The sequence below is a fragment of the Phascolarctos cinereus genome, unplaced genomic scaffold (genome assembly GCF_003287225.1).
Source record: "Phascolarctos cinereus isolate Bilbo 61053 unplaced genomic scaffold, phaCin_HiC Scaffold_8;HRSCAF=390, whole genome shotgun sequence".
NCBI classification, from domain to species: domain Eukaryota; kingdom Metazoa; phylum Chordata; class Mammalia; order Diprotodontia; family Phascolarctidae; genus Phascolarctos; species Phascolarctos cinereus.
The window spans coordinates 43328067-43346305 of NW_027556291.1; the positions used below are offsets into that span (position 1 = coordinate 43328067).

The 18239-nt window shown below is 41.1% G+C and overlaps 1 protein-coding gene and 1 long non-coding RNA gene across 5 annotated transcripts in view; one reads left to right on the forward strand and one right to left on the reverse strand.

Moving 5' to 3' along the window:
• Positions 1-18239, forward strand: part of GPC3 (glypican 3) — a 691493-nt gene that overhangs the window by 567257 nt on the left and 105997 nt on the right. The window lies entirely within an intron of this gene.
• Positions 1-18239, reverse strand: part of LOC110196545 (uncharacterized) — a 218124-nt gene that overhangs the window by 14424 nt on the left and 185461 nt on the right. For all 4 annotated transcript variants that reach the window (XR_002321256.2, XR_002321253.2, XR_002321251.2 and 1 more), the window contains one exon: positions 2814-2900. This is a non-coding gene — a long non-coding RNA (uncharacterized LOC110196545). The remainder of the gene's footprint in view (positions 1-2813; positions 2901-18239) is intronic.

Here is an 18239-nt window from a genome sequence, read left to right on the forward strand (position 1 = left end):
GAAGTCTAATGAGAGAGGTAGAAGAGTCCTTTAAAAATATAGTTGGCAAACAAACTGGAAAAAAAGTACGCTGAAGAAAACAAATTCCTTAAAAAATACAATTGGCCAACTGAAGAAGGAAGTACAAAAACTAACAGAAGAAGACAATCTGTTAAAAACTAGAATTGGGGGGCAGCTAGGTGGCACAGTGAATAGAGCACTGGCCCTGGATTCAGAAGGACCTGAGTTCAAATCTGGCCTCGGACACATAACACTTACTAGCTGTGTGACCCTGGGCAAGTCACTTAACCCCACTGCCTAGCCCCCCAAAAAAACAACCTAGAATTGGACAAATGGAAACTAATGACTCTATGAGAGATCAAGAATCAGTCAAACAGAAAGAAAAAAATGAAAAAATGGATGAAAACATGAAATACCTCATCGGTAAAACAACCGACCTGGAAAATCGATCCAGGAGAGACAATTTAAAAATCACTGGACTACCTGAAAATCATGATGAAGAAAAAGAGCCTGGACAGTATCTTTCAGGAAATAATAAAGGAAAACTGCCCAGAAGTCCTAGAACCAGAAGGTAAAATAACCATAGAAAGAATACATCACTCACCCCCTGAAAGAGATCCCAAATTGACAACACCAAGGAATATAATAGCAAAATTCCAAAATTACCAGATGAAAGAGAAGGTGCTGCAAGCAGCCAGAAAGAAACAATTTAAATATCATGGAACCACAGTCAGGATTACACAGGACCTTGCAGCTTCTACATTCAAAGACTGCAGGGTGTGGAACATGATATTCTGTAAGGCAAAGGAGCTTGGTTTGCAGCCAAGGATCAACTGCCCTGAAAAAATGAGCATGATTTTTCAAGGGAGGAGATGGATATTCAACGAAATAAGGGACTTCCAAACCTTCCTGATAAAAAGACCAGAGCTCAACAAAAAATTTGATCTTCAAGTACAAGATTCAAGACATTGAAGGGTAAATGGGACAGAAAGATACAAAATGTTGTTAATAAGGGTGGACTGTTTACATCCCTACAAGGGAAGATGACACTTGCAACTCTTGAGAACTGTATTGTTATTTCACCATGTTAAAGGAATGTGCATAAAGGGGATGGATATTAGCTGACTTTGATGTAATGGTAAAAAAAAAATCTAATCAAGTGGGTTAAATGGATCCAAGTTTAAGTGGATTAGTCTGATCTTAGAAAATGTACTAAGAAAGGAGGAGGCAGACAAGGGTAAATTGCATTACAGGAAAAGACAGAAAATCCTATTACAGCAAAGGAAAAGAAGGGAGGGGGGTGAGCATTGTTTGAACCTTACTCTCATCAGATTTGGCTCAAGAAAGGAATAACATAATCAGTTAGGTATAGAAATCTAACTTGCCCTATAGGCAGTAGGAGGGAAAAGGGGAAAGAAAAGGGAGGGGGGATAGAAGGGAGGGAAGAAGCAGTAAGGGCAAAGGGGAAGAAAAGGGAATGGGATAATAGGAGGAGAAACTAAAGGAGGCGGTGGTCAAAAGTAAAACACTAGTGATGGGGGGAAAGGAGAAAGGAAAAAGAAAAGCATAAACAGGGAAAAAAGGATGGAGAAAAAGACACAGATAGTAATCATAACTGAATGTGAATGGGATGAACTCTCCCATAAAACAGAAGTGGATAGCAGAAAATGCTATCTACATCCAAAGAAAGAACTATGGAAGTTGAATCGTTATCTTTTTTTTTTCCTCTTCTGTTGAGTTTTGTTTCTTCTTTTTGGTGGTTTCTCCTATTGGTTTTAATTTTCACTTATAATTTCACTAATGTGAAAATATGTTTAATAGGAATGTAAATGTATAGCCTATATCAGATTGTGCACCATCTTGGGGAGGGTGGTGGGGAGGAAGGGGGAGAAAAATTTTAAACTCAAAAGCATATGGAAGTGATTGTTGATAAATCAAAATAAATTAATAAAAAGAAAGAAAAAAAGAAATACTTCCCGACAATTAGCTATTCAAAAGTGGAATGAGTTGCCTGGGAAGGTAGTGAGTTCTCTTTCCCAAGAAGTCTTCCAGTGGAGTCTGGAGTGACCACTTGCCAGGTGTGCTATGCAGGGGATTCTATGGCAAGGCAGTGTGTGGAGTTTGAGGCCCTCAGTTCCAATTTCAGCTCTGTCATTTACCTGGGTGACCTTGGGCTCATTGTTTCAATCAGTCAACTGACGCATTTATTAAGCTCCTAAGTGCCAAGAACTGTGCGCTGGGGTGAGAACAGTCCCTGCTGTCAAGAAGATCTCAGTCTAATGAGGGAGAATGTACAAACAACCTATATACAGGTTGGATATAAGTGGAAGTAATCTCAGTGGGAAGCTACAAAGATGAAGGAGGCCTGGGAAAGGCTTCCTGTAGAAGGTGAGACTTGAAGGAAGCCAAGAGGTAGAGATGAGGAAGAGAATTCCAGACATGAGGAATAGCCAGTGAAAATAACCTGAGTGGGGAGATGGAGTATTTTGAACACAGAACAGCCAGGCCATGGTTATTGAATTGGAGGCAGTTATTAAATGTTTATGAAGGACCTACTATGTGCCAGGCACTGAGCTAGTACAAAGAAAGGTGTAAGACAATACCTGCCGTCAAAGAGTTTACTATCTAATGGGGGAGCTTTTACATCTGAAATAAAAAGAATATCATTCAGACAATTTATTTTTTAATATGTGCAATTATAAAACAAACCAGGCTTAAGGCTCTTGGTAGTCAAGAACCCAGAACTTTGGTCTTTATACCCAGTTAATATACAGTTTGGAGGGAATAAAAACAAGATGAAAAGGTTAAGATACCTGGTTTCTTACTGGAGGAGGGGATCCGGAGACAATGAGGTGAGGGTGACGGTTGGCTGGAGGAGATTGGAAGACAATCAGGAGACACTGAGGAGAGAAGGAAAAGGAAGTTGTTTTGTGACATTTCTTTAAGTCGGGTAACTCATGGGGGGCATAATCTTGTAACTTCTCCAAACTCAGGTGATTTTAAGACTTAATGACAAAATGGTAGATAAAGGCAAAATAGCATCACTAATGCTATTTGAACATTACAGAGCTGTTTCAGTTATGTCCAAATTTTTGTGAGCCCATTTGGGGTTTTCTTAGCAGAGATACTGGAGTGGTTTGCCATTTCCTTCTTCAGCTCATTTGACAGATGAGGAACTGAGGCAAACAGGGTGAAGTGACTTGCCCAGGGTCACACAGCTAGGAAGTGTCTGAGGCCAGATTTGAACTCATGAAGATGAGTCTTCCTGATTCTAATCCCAGTGCTCAATCCACTGTGCCACCTAAGCTAAAATGGGAGGGATGGTACCCAAAGTCCTGCAGCCAGGGTAAGAAATAATCCAAGGATGGGTGAGTTTCAGAGTTGATTTTGTCTTGCAGAATGACAGGTACCTGGTAATCGTGAAGTTCAGGACAGCAGCCAGGTAGGAAATGATCACTGGATTGCAGAGAACAGAGAGGAGAATGAGGTGGAAGAAGACTAGAAAGACAGGAAGGGGCCAGGTTATAAAGGGCTTTCAAAGACCAGTAGGATTTTCTATTTGATCCTGGAGGTAACAGGCATCCACTGGAATTTACTGAGTAGGGAAGTGACATGGTCAGACCTGCACTTTAAGATGAGTTTGACAGCTGAGTGGAGGATGGACTAGAGTGAGGAGAGACTTGAGGCAGAGGGTCCAGTGAGCAGGGATCACTTTCTTCATCTGGAAGATTAGAGGGTTAGGCTAGATGGTCACCAGAGTTTGCTCTGGCTCAAAATCTGACTATGCCTTTCCATCTCTAAATTTTTTTTTTATTAATTTATTTTTAGTTTTCAGCTATCACTTCCATAAGCTTTTGAGTTTTAAATTTTTCTCCCCCTCCCTCCCCAAGATGGCATGCAATCTGACATAGGCTGTACATACACATTCCTATTAAACATATTTTCACATTAGTCATGTTGTAAGGAAGAATTAGAACCAATAGGAGGAACCACAAGAAAGAAGAAACAAAACAAAACAGAAGAAGAAAAAAACAAATAGTATGCTTCGATCGGCATTCAAACTCCATAATTCATTCTCTGGATGTGGATGGCATTTTCCCATCATGCATTTCTAAATTTCTAAGACTAGATGACCTCTACAATTCCTTCTAACTTGGACGCCCTGTGACCTTAGGTAATTGAGACTTAAGGCAAGCTTAGAACTAAGTTCATGTCAGTGCTCTCTATTTATTGTAAAAAAAAAAAAAAATGGGTGTTTGGGATTTTATTTTATCTTTTTGAGTGAGTGAAGGGGTTCTGACCTGTGAATATAATTCCCAGTATGGAACAATCCCTTCACTGATACATATTGACAAATTATAATCTTAAAGAGCTGTCTAGAGCAGCACTTCTTAAACTGTGGGTCGCAATCCCATATAGGGTTGCAACCCACAGTTTAAGAAGAGCTGAAGGGGTCATGAATGGAAAAAGTATAAGAAGCCCTGTTCTAGAGCATTGAAAGGTGCTTAGAAGTCACTTAAATGACTGACTTGCTCAGTGTCACACAACCAGTATGTGTCAGAGGAAGGACTTGAACTCAGATCTTCCTGACTCCAAGGCCAATATACCACATCATGGCTGCCTCTTTTCACTTGAATACAAGTGGAGATGGAGGGAGGTTACTGAATGTTCCTTCCTAAGTAACAGATCTTCCCAACTATCTTCCCAACAAGCCTAAAGATGAATTCTCGCTCTACCTTGCCATCTACCCACCCCTCAAATAATGGTACAAGGACATACTTAGGTGTAGTGCTTACTTGTTTACAAAATATCTTCCTCACAACAGCTCCATCAGGTAGATAGTTTGAGTATTATACCTGTTTTCGAGATTGAAGTTCAGTAAGGTCATGTGATCTGTCCAAGGTTGTACTCAAATACTCCAGTGCTTCTGGGATCTTGTAGGTATGAGTAGTTCCTCCAACAATGTAGAGTATAATTCATCCAAATTTGTCTATCCCATAGGACTTGCCTGTGCCCACCCAAGAGGACTGAGTCAAGGTCTTTGTGACTGACTCCAAAGCTAGCCCTCTAGCCACTACACCATGCTGCCTCTCCCTCTGGCTTATATTCATTTTAATTCTTCAGAGACTGCAATGGTTCATGACTCACAGCCATGCCACAAGCAAATTACACCACCAGGTCTGGTGGGGAGAGATGGCCAACTTCAGCTGCTACATCCACACTTCTGCCCTTTGGCTTGGCCTGCTGGCCTCCATGTGGCATGCAGCCAGTTCAAGCAAATGAAGCCGTTTGCTTTCCATTCTTTATGACATAAGTGTGTGGGCTTATGTGGGTGACTTGGTGTGGGGCTACGTGGGTGCCATTCCAGTGGCTTGTTTGTATGGGTCCAGTTTGGCCCCAGAGGGTGAAGGGCAGGCTGGAAGCTTCCAGATGGCTGTGCTAAGCCAGGGTCAGAACTGCCTGAATGCCTGCACACTTCTTTCCCCATCATTACACTGTACATTTTCCTGCCTCCTGCAGAAAACATGCAAACACACGATGTTAACGGCTGAAATGCCAGGGTAGCACTTAAATATAGTTGCTATTTCAGGATGTATCAATTATCCTCATGCCACCAAGTAAAAGCTGGAGCAAGGGAGTTAGAATTGTGACTTGGGTAAAAGCCACCGGAACTTAGGAATGCACCCTTTCTCTTATAGAATTGACCCAGCCATTTACTATGCACAGGTGCAGTGGGTGGGGAACACCCAAAGTGGGTTCATCAAGGGTTAACTGCCTGCGGCTGGGAGGGGTTCACCATGAAGGCATGGCAAATTAGGGGGTTCAACACCATGATCTTACAGATTTTAGCAGAAGGGTCAGTGCTCCCCACCTCTCCAGTGTGTTAGCATGGGAAAGAGCATTGGATCAGAAGACTCAGGTTCAAGTTCCAGCTTTGAAACTTGTTAACTGTGTGACCTTAGCTAAGTTACTTCCTCTCTCTGGGCTCTAGTTCCCTTGACTGGAAAATGGGAGGGGTAGACCAGATGAGAGGTGTCAATCAGACCCACAGGGGCCTGCCATATTCTCACTGCCCCCAGATTAAAGTCTAATTGGGAAATAGTTAACAAAATAAATGTAAATACAAGATAATATATATAATAATGTTAATATATAGTTTTCTAAGTCAGTATAGAGCCCACAAGGATCTTATAACATGTGGCTACAAGGATCCTTATGTACGGTTCAGGGCCCCATTTCTATTTGAGTTCAATGCCACTGGACCAGATGACCTTTGAAGTTCTTTAGAGACAGCTTTCTATGATCTCATGCTATGAGTTCCCTTCTCTTCATAGGGGTCTTAGTTTCCCCATCTATAAAACAAAGGGGTTGAATTATAGATTCACTAGCTGGTCTAGATGTCCCCTTTCTGCTCCTTGATTCTAGGTGATTCTTCCTTTTGGACACTGCTAGGAGTACTTGGACATGAAGGCTCACACCTTTACTTCTTGCTTTATAATGGGAAAGATCCAATTTCATCTATGTTGAGGTTCTTTTCCCTTTGTAGATTGAAGCCTTTCTGCATTCTAATTTAATGATGTTATGGCCGTGACTACTCATAGTGCCTCCTCACTAAACAAAACTAGTCCTTAGGAAAAAGACCATCTCTGGCCATGCACAGCTTGATAGGACCTGCCAAGCTTGGGCTCTCCTGGCAAAGTCCTCACAAATGAAGTCACCCCCTACACAACACAAGAGGGTGTGTGTGTGTGTGTGTGTGTGTGTGTGTGTGTGTGTGTGTGTGTGTGTATGTATGTGTATGTGTGTATGTGTGTGTGTTTTCTGGTATGGAAGAGACCCTGAGCTCTCCAAGACTAAAATGTCATCTTCCCTGTCCTGTCATTTTCTTTGACCTTGACGGGACTTTGTTCAAGCCCTCCATTTCTCTCTGTTTGGAGATTTTCTCTTCCTTATCTATCATAGCTCAGGTCCTTTTCTAATTTAATTCTCCTTTACCTTTGAATCTCTTGCCCTCTGGACTTTCTGCCCCTCCTACACTGCTGTTCTGCAGTCCTGGGGGATTCCAACCATCTGCCTCCTCCATTCAATCAGCCAAACACTGCTGAGAGGAAATCCTGGAACTGCTCACGCGGTCCACAACAAACGTAGCCTGTCTGACTTCAATGGAACCCTCGCTACTGCTTGGTCACCCTTTCATTTATCTCTTCCCCAAGGAGTGTTTCAAAGTTTCTCTTCTCAATCCTCCAGTCTTCCCCTCCTCTCTCCCAGCAAATGACCTCACCTAACAATAATAGTTAGCATTTATATAGTGCCTACTATATGCCAGGCACTGTGCTGAGTGCTTTACCAATATGAACTCATTTGATTCTCACAACAACACTCTGAGATAAGTGCTATTATTATCCTCATTTTACAGTTGAGGAAACTGAGGCAGACAGCAGTTAACTGACTTGCCCAAGGTCACACAGTTATTAATTGTCTGAGGCTGGATTTGAACTGAGGTCTACCTGATTACAGGCCCAGCACCCTATCCACCATGCTGTCTAGCTATTGACAACTTTACTAAGAAGACTGGGACCATTCTATATAAACTCCCTTGACTCTCTCATCATTTCTTTGTCCTTACCCATTCTCACCTTCATTAGAGTTATAGAGGAAGAGCTGAGCCTAGCCAAAGCTAGCCCCTCCATTGATACTCATCTGTCTTTTCCTTGACATTATTCCTTCAATCATCCCCCCTCTCTCTCAATGAATGCATTTATAATCTCTCCTCCTCTGCCTCTTCCTCTAAGCCTACAACCCTGATCAGGGCTCCCCTATCCTTCCAAAAGAAGTTTTCTTTTACTCTGCCACCCCCTCAAGCTATCATCTTCTCAGCCTACACTGGTGTGGTCTCTTCCTTATAGTTTATTTGCCACTGTCCTTTCATAGCTTTCCTCTTTCCTGATACCTTTAAGGTATCACTTTCCTTCTCAGTAAATTATGTGGTTCACCATATGTTCCCTAACGGGATTTTGAGCTCTGAGCTTTGGTGTAGGAGAAGTAATAATGGAGGCATTGGAGCCCATGGACAACCTGGGTCCCAGATCTGCCCCTTACTTGCTGTGTGACTTTGGCCAAGTCATTCTCCTCAATCTCTTTGGTGGCTCTTCATCTTCCTGCTAACCCTTGAATATAGTTGTACCCCAAGGTTTTGTCCAGGGAACTCATCTCTTTATACTGTTTCTCTCAATGATCTCCCATGACTTCATTTACCACCTTGATAGGACTGAAGCAGTACAGTGTATTGGAGACAACGTTGGACTTGGAGTCAGGAAGAAGTGGCTTTGAATCCTGCCTGAGAGAGACCCTGAACAAGTCATTTTACCACTCCGGCCTCAGTTTCCTCATGGATAAAATGAAGGATTAGATTTGTTGATTTTTAAAGTCACTTTCAGGCATCAAGCTATGATCCTATAATAATTCCCAAATCTTTATCTCTACCCCCCATCTGTCTCAAGCATTCCAGTTTTATATTTACAATTCAGTTCCACCACCTGAGTGTCCTGTCTCCCTGACACCACAAACTCATCTTGTTTGAAACTGAACTGATAACTTCTCTATTTCTATTAATAATACCATCATTCTTTTAGTCATCTAGACTAGCTTGTCACTTAAATCATCTCTGATTTTTCCTTCTCCCTAAACTTGACACATAAGGTCCTTTGCACCTCTGAATCTTATTGTTCTATGATGTTAAGATCCAATCTGATGTCAAGTCCTATCATTTCAAATTTAGAGGAATAGAGGGAGGTTTTTGTTTTTGTTTTTGTTTTTTTTTTACAGGGGGATGATGAGTTTTATTTCAGACATGTTGAATTTGAGATGCCTATAGCACTTCCAGTTTAAAATGTCCACCAGGCAGTTGATGTGCAGCTCAAGAGAAGGATTAGGGTAGGCTATATAAATCTGGGAATTATCTACCTGGAGATGATCATTGAACCCATGGGAACTAATGAGATCATCAAGAAAGATTGTATAGAAGGAAAAGAGAAGAGCAACCAGGACAGAACCTTGGGAGACACCAAGCATTACTGGACACAACAGAGATTCAGGTCACTGAAGAGAATCACAAGAGGTAGGATGCAGTGTGAGCTTTTCCATTTACTCACTGTGTGCCTTTAGGGAAGTCACTTCTCCTTTTGAATTTCTCTTTTCTCCTCTGTGAAATGAATGAATTAGAATTTACAGAGTAATAATTACTTATTTGGCACCTGAGGCAAGAGCTTCACAAAATGCAACCTTAAATCAACATTTTTGGATGAATTCTGTTGGGAAGGTTTGTGGAAAGGGCTCTGAACACTAGGAGGTGACTCCTGGGGAGGCTGACAGTGTGCAGGGAGTAGGATGGGGATCAGATGGGCCAGGCCCTCACTTGAATTAGAGCTCTTGGAGGAAGGAGGGGATGGGAAAAGTAAGGCATCTGCTAAATTTCAAGTTTGTGCAATTATTCTGGCAGCACAGATGCTAAAGGCTAGCCAATGCTATCTAAATTTGGGTGCCCTGAGGCAAAGCCCTGGTCACTTCATTCTAGGTGTAGCTTTGAGACCATAAGGCCCTTTCCAGCTCTGAAATCCAATGTAGTGGATAGAGCACAATTCTTGGATTCACAGTTCCATTCAATAAGCATTTATTAAAATTTTGATGATAATAATAACAGCTTGCATTTATATGGGTAGCCAAGTACTGTGAAGACAGTAAAAAGTCCACTGGATTTGGAGTCAGAGGCCTGGAATTTCAATTCTGGCCAGGTGACATATTTTCTGTATGACCTTGGGCAAATCCCTTCACTTCCCTGGGCCTCACTTTCCGCCCCTACAAAATGAAGGGATTGGACTACATGGCCTCTGAGATCCCTTCCAGCCCTAACTCTTTGATTTTATATGCTGGAGACTATGGTAGGTAGTACAGATACAAAGATAAAAATGAATCAGCCCCTGCCCTCAAGGCGCTCACATTCTATGAAGTTCAAAAGGCCAGCATTCTTGTCCTGGTTTTGCCAACTTACTTGATATATGGGCTCAAATAAGTCACTTGATTTCTTTAAGCCTCAGTCTTCTCATCTGTAAAATGCTGCTGATAATTCTTGTGCTATTTGTGTCATGAGACAGTTGAGAGGAAAGGACTTTGCAAACCTTCACATCTCAGCAAGTTGTTAGCCCTACTTCCTCATAGGGCTATTTGCAAGGAAAATGTCTTGCATACCTTAAACTGCTATTGAAATGTGACTTCTTATGACTCCATATAAACCTGGAGGTTGGGAGTGTCCATGACTAAAACCCACCGATTCATTGGCTTAGTTTCTTATGACATGCCAGCTGTTGTATTGTTTCTGGAGCTACCAGGTCATTTACTGTTATTGTACTAAGACACTTCATCCTTTATTATCTGTGTCGTATTTAAGAAGAGAAGCAGCTGGGACCCAGTGGAGAGACAGCTGGTGTTGGAGACACGAGGTCTGAGTTGGAGTTCTCCATCCAACATGTCCTAGCTGGCCCTTCACCTCTCAATGCCTTAGGCAGCTCTCAAAACCCAGAAGTTGCAGAGGAGGTGAGAGGAGGTGAGAGGAGGTGCTGCCCTACACTGGAAGAGGGAGTTTTCTCATCTGACAGTTCCCTATATCCTGAAGCTCTCAGGGCCAGTCTTGATCCCTATCCCTATGTTTAAGAAGTCATCATCTCTAAATGGTACAGAAACAATGGCAACTCTTCTCTCTTAAATCCTATTTAAAGCTCTGAATCTGAGTCTAGGCCAGAAGTGGGGCTTTGTCAGAAAGGGTATAAGAATCTTGCTGACCCTTAGTAGCTCAGAAGTAGCTTTAGGGGATTGAGAGGTAGAAAAGAAGGTTAGAGGTAATCTGGTCCAACCCCCTCATTTTATAGATGTCAAATAAGCCCAAGACCTAGAGAAAGGAAGTTAGTCATCTAGAGTTACATAGCCACTTAGTGCCTGACCTGGGACTTGAGCTTGGCTCACATGGCTTCTAGTTGAAAGGGACCTTCAATACAGTGCAAGCCCCTTCCTTTGACAGAGTAGTGGGGTAAGGAAGCTTGGCATTCCAAAGCAAAAATGATCTTTGAAGCTTTTCTAGTTCAATCTTGTCATGCTATGTAGATGGAGAAAAGGAAGCCCGAAGAGCGAAAATCACTTGACCAGGTTCACACAGCCAGTGAACTCAGACTTGAACTTCACTTCCTTGGCTCCAGGTCCCATGTTCTTTTCACTCTCTCAAAAGTTTCTCTGCAAGATGGTAACTCCTGACATTGACTCTTTCAGTCTAGTCATGGTGATTCAATTGAATTCAGTCAACATTGATTGAGCCTGTACTATGTGCCAGGCACTGTGCTAAGTGCTGGGGATAGAAAAAGAGTCAAAAGACCTGCCCTCAAGGAGCTTATAATCTAATGAGGGAGACAATATGCAAACAAATATATACAAAGCAAGCTATGTACAGGATAAGTGGGAAGTCATTAAAAGAAGGAAAACACTGAATGAAGAAGGGTTGAGGCAGGCTTCTGGTAGATTGTGGGATTTTAGTTGGGGCTTAAAGGAAGCCAGGGAGGTCAGTAGTTGGGGTAGAGGAGGAAGAACATGGGGGACAGCCAGAAAGAATGCCGGGAGCCAAGAGATGGAGTGTGGCGATGATAATGATAGTTAATATAGTTGTAAGGTTTTCAAAATACTTTATATACGTGATGTCCATCAAGACTCATAACACCCCCTTTGAGGGAGGTAAGGACAATTTTGCTCTCCCTACTTGACATCTGGAGAATGTGGGGCCCAAAGAAGTGCTCCCAGCTGTTTAATAAGGAGCCAATCTGAGAGTCGAAGAGTAGGCCTTCTGATGCCAAGCCTCGCACTCTTCCCACTAGACCACAATTGCCTCCCTTGATGACATGGTTTCTGTGATTCATAGATTTAGAGATTATTTTTAGAGACAGGAATCTTTGTTTCCCAAAAGCATAACCACAAGCTGTCTGTTTGGAATGAATTAGATTGGTACATCCAGACAACAGGAGATGCTCCCATCAAGTCAGTACAAACTTTAGTTTAAGAAAAATAGTAGGATTCAGACACATTCTGCCCCAGGATCCCATCCCCAGAGTCCAGACTCCTTACCTAATTGAGAAAAAATCCTTTAGAAATATACTCATCCCCTAGGTTGTACAAGAGTGCAAATAGTATTATTATGTCCATTTTACAGACCATGAAACTCAAAATCCTAGAATGTCAGAGTGGGAATGGTTTTTAGAGATCATCAAACTCAATTTCCAAGGCTGAGCACAGTTTCGAGTACATGGTCGGCACTTAATAAATGTTTGTTGATTGGTTGCTTTTAGAAAGGAAAAAACTTGGGGCCCAGAAAGAGAAAGGGCTTTGGCCAAGGGCACATAACTGGTTGATCATACAAGGCTATTTCTTCCAATAATAAACCATGTTAGGGGCAGCTAGGTGGCGCAGTGGATAGAATACTGGCCCTGAAGTCAGGAGGACCTGAGTTCAAATCTGGCCTGAGAACAAACACTTGATACTTACTAGCTGTGTGACCCTGGGCAAGTCACTTAACCCCAATTGCCAAATAATAATAATAATAATAATAATAATAATAATAATAATAATAATAATAATAATAATAATAATAATAATAATAATAAACCATGTTGTCCTTAACTTGTTTTTCAACTTGGCTAACCTCTAAGAATAATGTGGCAGGGAGACAGAATACCTGTTCTTAGAATCCCAGGCAGGTAACTTCCTTGGACAAGTCATTTAACTTGTCTGAACCTCCACTTTCCCTTTCTGTGAAATGGGAATAGTAGTATTTGTACTGCCTGCCTCAAAGGGATGTTGTCAGGTTGTTTGAAAACTTCAGTATCCACTATATCTGGTCCATTTTAAGAACAACAGCTTTTATTCCTAGAGCTTTCCTCACAACAAGACCATGAGTTGGCTGCTACAGGTATTATCATCTACATTTTACAGAAGAAGAAGGCAAGGTTCTTTCCACTACAGCCCCTTTAGGGATATCTTAGCTTAGAGAGCCACTGGTCATTTGCCTGAAGACCTAGAAGGGGAGGGTCCGCCACTGTTTGCCCTTCCTTCCCAGCTTTCCCTGGAAACTGGCTAATAGGCCTGTCTTGACATAGGCTCAAGCTAGCTGGAGCTTGAAAATGAGAAGTTTGTTGTCTTTACAAGGATGGAGACCCCAGAAAGAGGGAGAGAGAAGCAATGAAGGGGCAGGGGCAGAGGCAGGATTGCAAAGCTGTTGAGGGCCCAATTGGCAAAGAGCACACCAGACTCAAAGTCTGAATCCACTGACCTTAAGCAAATCATTGAGTCACCTTGTGCTTTACTACCTCCTGCTTAGGTTTGCCAACAGGCTTTTATCTTTCTTTTTAAAATTAAAATTGAAGGGGCAGCTAGGTGGTACAGTAGATGGAACACTGGCCCTCAAGTCAGGAAGACGTGAGTTCAGATCCATCCTCAGACCAAACACTTGACACTTACTAGCTGTGTGACCCTGGGTAAATCACTTAACCCCAATTGCCTTAAAAAAAATTAAATTAAATTAAATTAAATTTTTTTCAATTAATAAAAGTCTATTTTTCCTCCCTCCTACTGTCCCCCCCCAAAAAAAACACCTTGTAATAAATATGCCTAGTCAAGCAAAACAAATTCCCACATTGGCCATTGCCAAAAAATGTCTCATTCTTCAACCTTAGTTCATCACATCTTAATCAGGAGGTAAGCAGCGAAAGTCATCACTGGCCCTTTGGAACTGTGGTGGGTCATTTGTTGATCAGTGTTTTGAAGTCTTTTCAAGTTGTTTGTCTTTAGAGTGTTGTTGCTATTGCATAAATTGCTCTCCTGGTTCTACTTACTTCACTCTGTATCAGTTCATACAAGTCTTCCCAGGCTTTTTTGAAATCATCCCTCTAGTCATTTGTTATAGCACAACTATATTCCATTCCATTCATATACTACAATTTGTTTAGCCATTCACCAATGGATGGGTCAGGTTTCTTTGTTTTAAAAAAGGCTAATCTTTTGTCTGTATCCTTTAGTTAATCCTCCTGTTCCAGAGACAGAGTAAGACCCAAAGATGCATAGGGGATGATGGTAGCTGAAAGGATCACAGGATCTCATAGAATGTTGGCATTTGATCTTAGAGACCATCTAGTTCAGGGGTGGGTAACCTGCAGCCTCGAGGCTACATGTGGCCCTCTAGGTCCTCAAGTGCAGCCCTTTGACTGAATCCAAACTTCACAGAACAAATCCCCTTAATAAAAGGATTTGTTCTGTAAAACTTGGACTCAGTCAAAAGACCACACCCAAGGACCTAGAAGGCCACATCTTCCCCACCCCTGCTCTAGTTGAATACCCTTATTTTATAGAGAAAGAAATAGTGGTCTGGAGAGGAGAAACACTAGTGTAAGGGCACCCAGGTGGTAAGTAGTGCTGCCAAGAGATACAAACCCAGGCGGGATTTCTGAAGTTTACTGATCTTTCTAAAGATTCTTCCTAATGATTTCCAAAGGTTTTTCTTTTTTTTTTTTTAGGCAATTGGGGTTAAGTGACTTGCCCAGGGTCACACAGCTAGTAAGTGTGAAGTGTTTGGTCTGAGGCCGGATTTGAATTCAGGTACTCCTGACTTTAGGGCCAATGCTCTATCCACTGTGCCACCTAGCTGCCCCTCTAAAGGTTTTTCTAAAGTTCACTGATCTTTACTAAACAACTTTGGTTTAAAACCAAACTCTCCATCATTGTCCTTAAACCTGCTTCTTTCCTTAACTTTTCTATTTCTGATAATGATAGCAATATTTTCTGACTATTCCAGGTTCAAATCCTCAGTCATCTTTTGCTTCTTCCTTCTCCCTTATCCCACAGAGCAAATTGGTTTCCATATTCTGCCAATTCTACTCTGATAATGTTTCTACCAAAGTCTTTTTACTCTAATGCCCCAATATGGCATGAGGGTAACTAGTTCACCAACGCCATGCCAGAGGAGCAAGAGCTCTGGAAGTCTTTTCTGTGCTGGAAGGGCTTTGAATATGGTCTCAGAAATAGGTTGTGTCTGCTTTCCAAGGATTAGCCTAGCTGTTTGTTCATCACTACAAGCTAGCCACTTAGAAACAAATTCTTTGGCCATGGCAAACCATGGGACAAAGAAAAAACAAAATGGCCCTCAAAGGCTTCCTTCTTCTTCTGTAATGAGTTGAATGGCAGAGGGTCCTAAAATTCATACAAGTTTATGCCACCTACAAACAGTAACTTAACAATGAATCCTCTAAATGCAAGGTCCTTGTCCAATGACTTAAGTCAACAAACTTCTGGAAGAACTGAATCATATCAGTATTGTCAGTCTCACTACAAATGAGACAAGAAAGTATATAAGGACCTCAAAGCTAAATGCAAGGATAGTTCCAAGACTTTTACCACAGAGGCAAGCAGAGGAGTTGTTGGAATGGTTTTATCATGTAACCAAAGACCACAAGAAACATCATTTTGGAGACATTTGGTCTCATGATGAACATCTTTTGCAGAGGACGAAGAGATAGAGAAAATGTATGGAGAACCCAATAAAATATTCCAAATGAAATTAGCATATATATGTTAATTCAATGACTTCAATGCAACAGTAGACATACAGAAGAATGGCAAAAATTATGGTTCAGAGAAGGCAAAGACAAAAAGAGCCAATGTTTAATAGATTATATATATAGAGATAGATGTATAGATAGATATAGATATAGATATATGTATGTATGGGAGAGAGAGACTATTTTCATCAAGAAGAGTTTGAAGGTGCTAGGCATGATGAAGATGAAATAACATCACAAAAAATTAAATTGACCATATGTTAATAGACCAGAAAAGACTAGTTACTGATGTGGGACTGATTTCTGAATCCTGTCTGTAGATAGCTATACTTGACTTGTGAGAACAAAGATCTGAATCAACACCAAATTGGAATAAAAATGAAAAAAAATGACATAAAACTAAAATATTTCCAACCTAATCTATTTAACTGAGCAAATTACAATGAAAAAATGGATAAAGGAACAGACATTGACCTGTACTATCACCATTACCTATGGAAGACTGAGCTGATATGAAGTGTTCACTACGAGGACTCAAAGAGCCTAAAAACTGTCTCAGCCAGCACACACTTGATTTCTTTGTCAAGTGGAAAGATAAGGCAGCTGAGGGCAATACTGTATTAGAATAAAAACTCCTTTTCAGGAGAGGATGGTAGAAAATTTTGAACAAATAGCATAATTACAAAATAGAATGAATGAGTGGAGACAAAAACATGTTTATATAAAGCTTGATGTGAGATCCAGTTAAGCATAGTAATCCAAAGTGTATTTAAGAATAAAACTAAAAGGATGATAATAAACAGGTAAAAAATTGAAAATATTTCTCAAGACTTCTACAACAAACTATTTTCTCCATCATTGACAGTGAAGCTACCAAACTGTTACACTACCTATTGAGGATTGTGATCTTAGCTAGACTAAGACATGAGGTGGACTCTGGACCAAGTAATAATAGTAACAACAACAAAAACATTTATATGGTACTTTGAGATTTGCAAAACACTCGACATATATTATGTCATTTGGACCTCACCGCAATCCTGTAAGGTAAATGCAATTATTTTCTCCATTTTATAGATGGAGGAAACCTAAGGTGACAGAAGAGAAACGACTTGCCCAGGGTCACATACAGACACACACACACACAATAAATATCTGTATCGAGATTGAAACTCTGGTCTTCCTGACTCCAAGTTCAGCATTGTATATACCACATATAGGATATGAAGTATACAGAGAGAATATCCACACTGTAGAAAACACTGTTTTGAGGGCACTGAAAGAATGACTGTCAAAATCCCAAAGAGTGAATGATCTTGAACAACTATCAACAATCCAAGCTGTTGGGTAAGGGTGAGGTTGAAACTACCCCTCCCCATCTTAGCCCAATTACCTTAAGCAGGTGAGAACATATCTCAATCACTCACTCACAGACTGAAGACCAACTATGAAAAGTCCATCAAACTGGAATAATATTATACTAGAATCATGTTTGGATAGGTTGAGGAAACTTGGCCATGCCCCAACGGTCCTCTATAAATTATCCAGCTAGTTAGGCCTGGCTTTAGCCTTGGCCAAGTCTCTTTCCCTCCCTGCCCCTTTCCCAAAGATGCTCCTACCAGTTTTTAACAGGGGTGGGGAACCTGCAGCCTTAAGGCCACATATGGCTTTCTAGATCCTTAAGTGCAGCCTTTTGAGCAAATCCAAATTAATTCTGTAAAATTTGTTCTGTAAAATTTGGATTTGGTCAAAAGGCCGCACTTAAGGATCTAGAAGGCCACATGTGGCCTTAAGGCTGCAGGTTCCCCACCCCTGGTCTAGAAGATGTTGAACTTGCCATCTTCCCATTGATATCCTAGAGAGATCCCTAGATCCTCTGATGTCAGTGTCTGTATTAGCAGCCAAGAACAACTATCTGTGGATTCATGGCTTGAAAAGGAGCCCAATAAAGAGACCAGCATGCCAAAGAAGGACTTACTGAGTACCCTATGAATGGAAGAATAGTCACAGAAGAATAGCAACCAGAAGCTTTCACTTACCTCCTTTGTCACTTGTGCTCCTTAAGCTGGAATCTACTTTCCCTGGGACTATGGATGTACTTGTGGGAGAGTGTGCCAAGACTTCTGGGGAGGGAGATGTTTTGTACTTACTGTTCTTCTTCTACCACTTCAGTGGATACCCCTTTCTAAAAACTACATAAGGCTGACTGACTAAAATGATTCTCAACTGATTATCTCAAAATGATGTCATTAGAGAATCACCCGTGACTCCTCAGGGGTACCCTTTCACTTCTGAAGGGGGAGAAATAGCTTTGTTTCTGGATATAAGAGTGAGAATTTGGAAGGGCTCCTCAGAGATCATGTGGGCACTTCTGCTATATTAAAAAAGATGATTACAAAGCTATTAATAACTATCAATTCCTGTGCTTGCTTTATCTCTATAAGATCTTTGAGAATAATGTATACACTTATGAAAACATGAGATGGGGACAGGCATGGTTTTACAAATGGCATTTTATAGTCACATATCTACTAAAAGGTACAGAGAAAACTAGATTCTACCATGTTTATTGTTCATTGATTATATTTTTTAAAACAC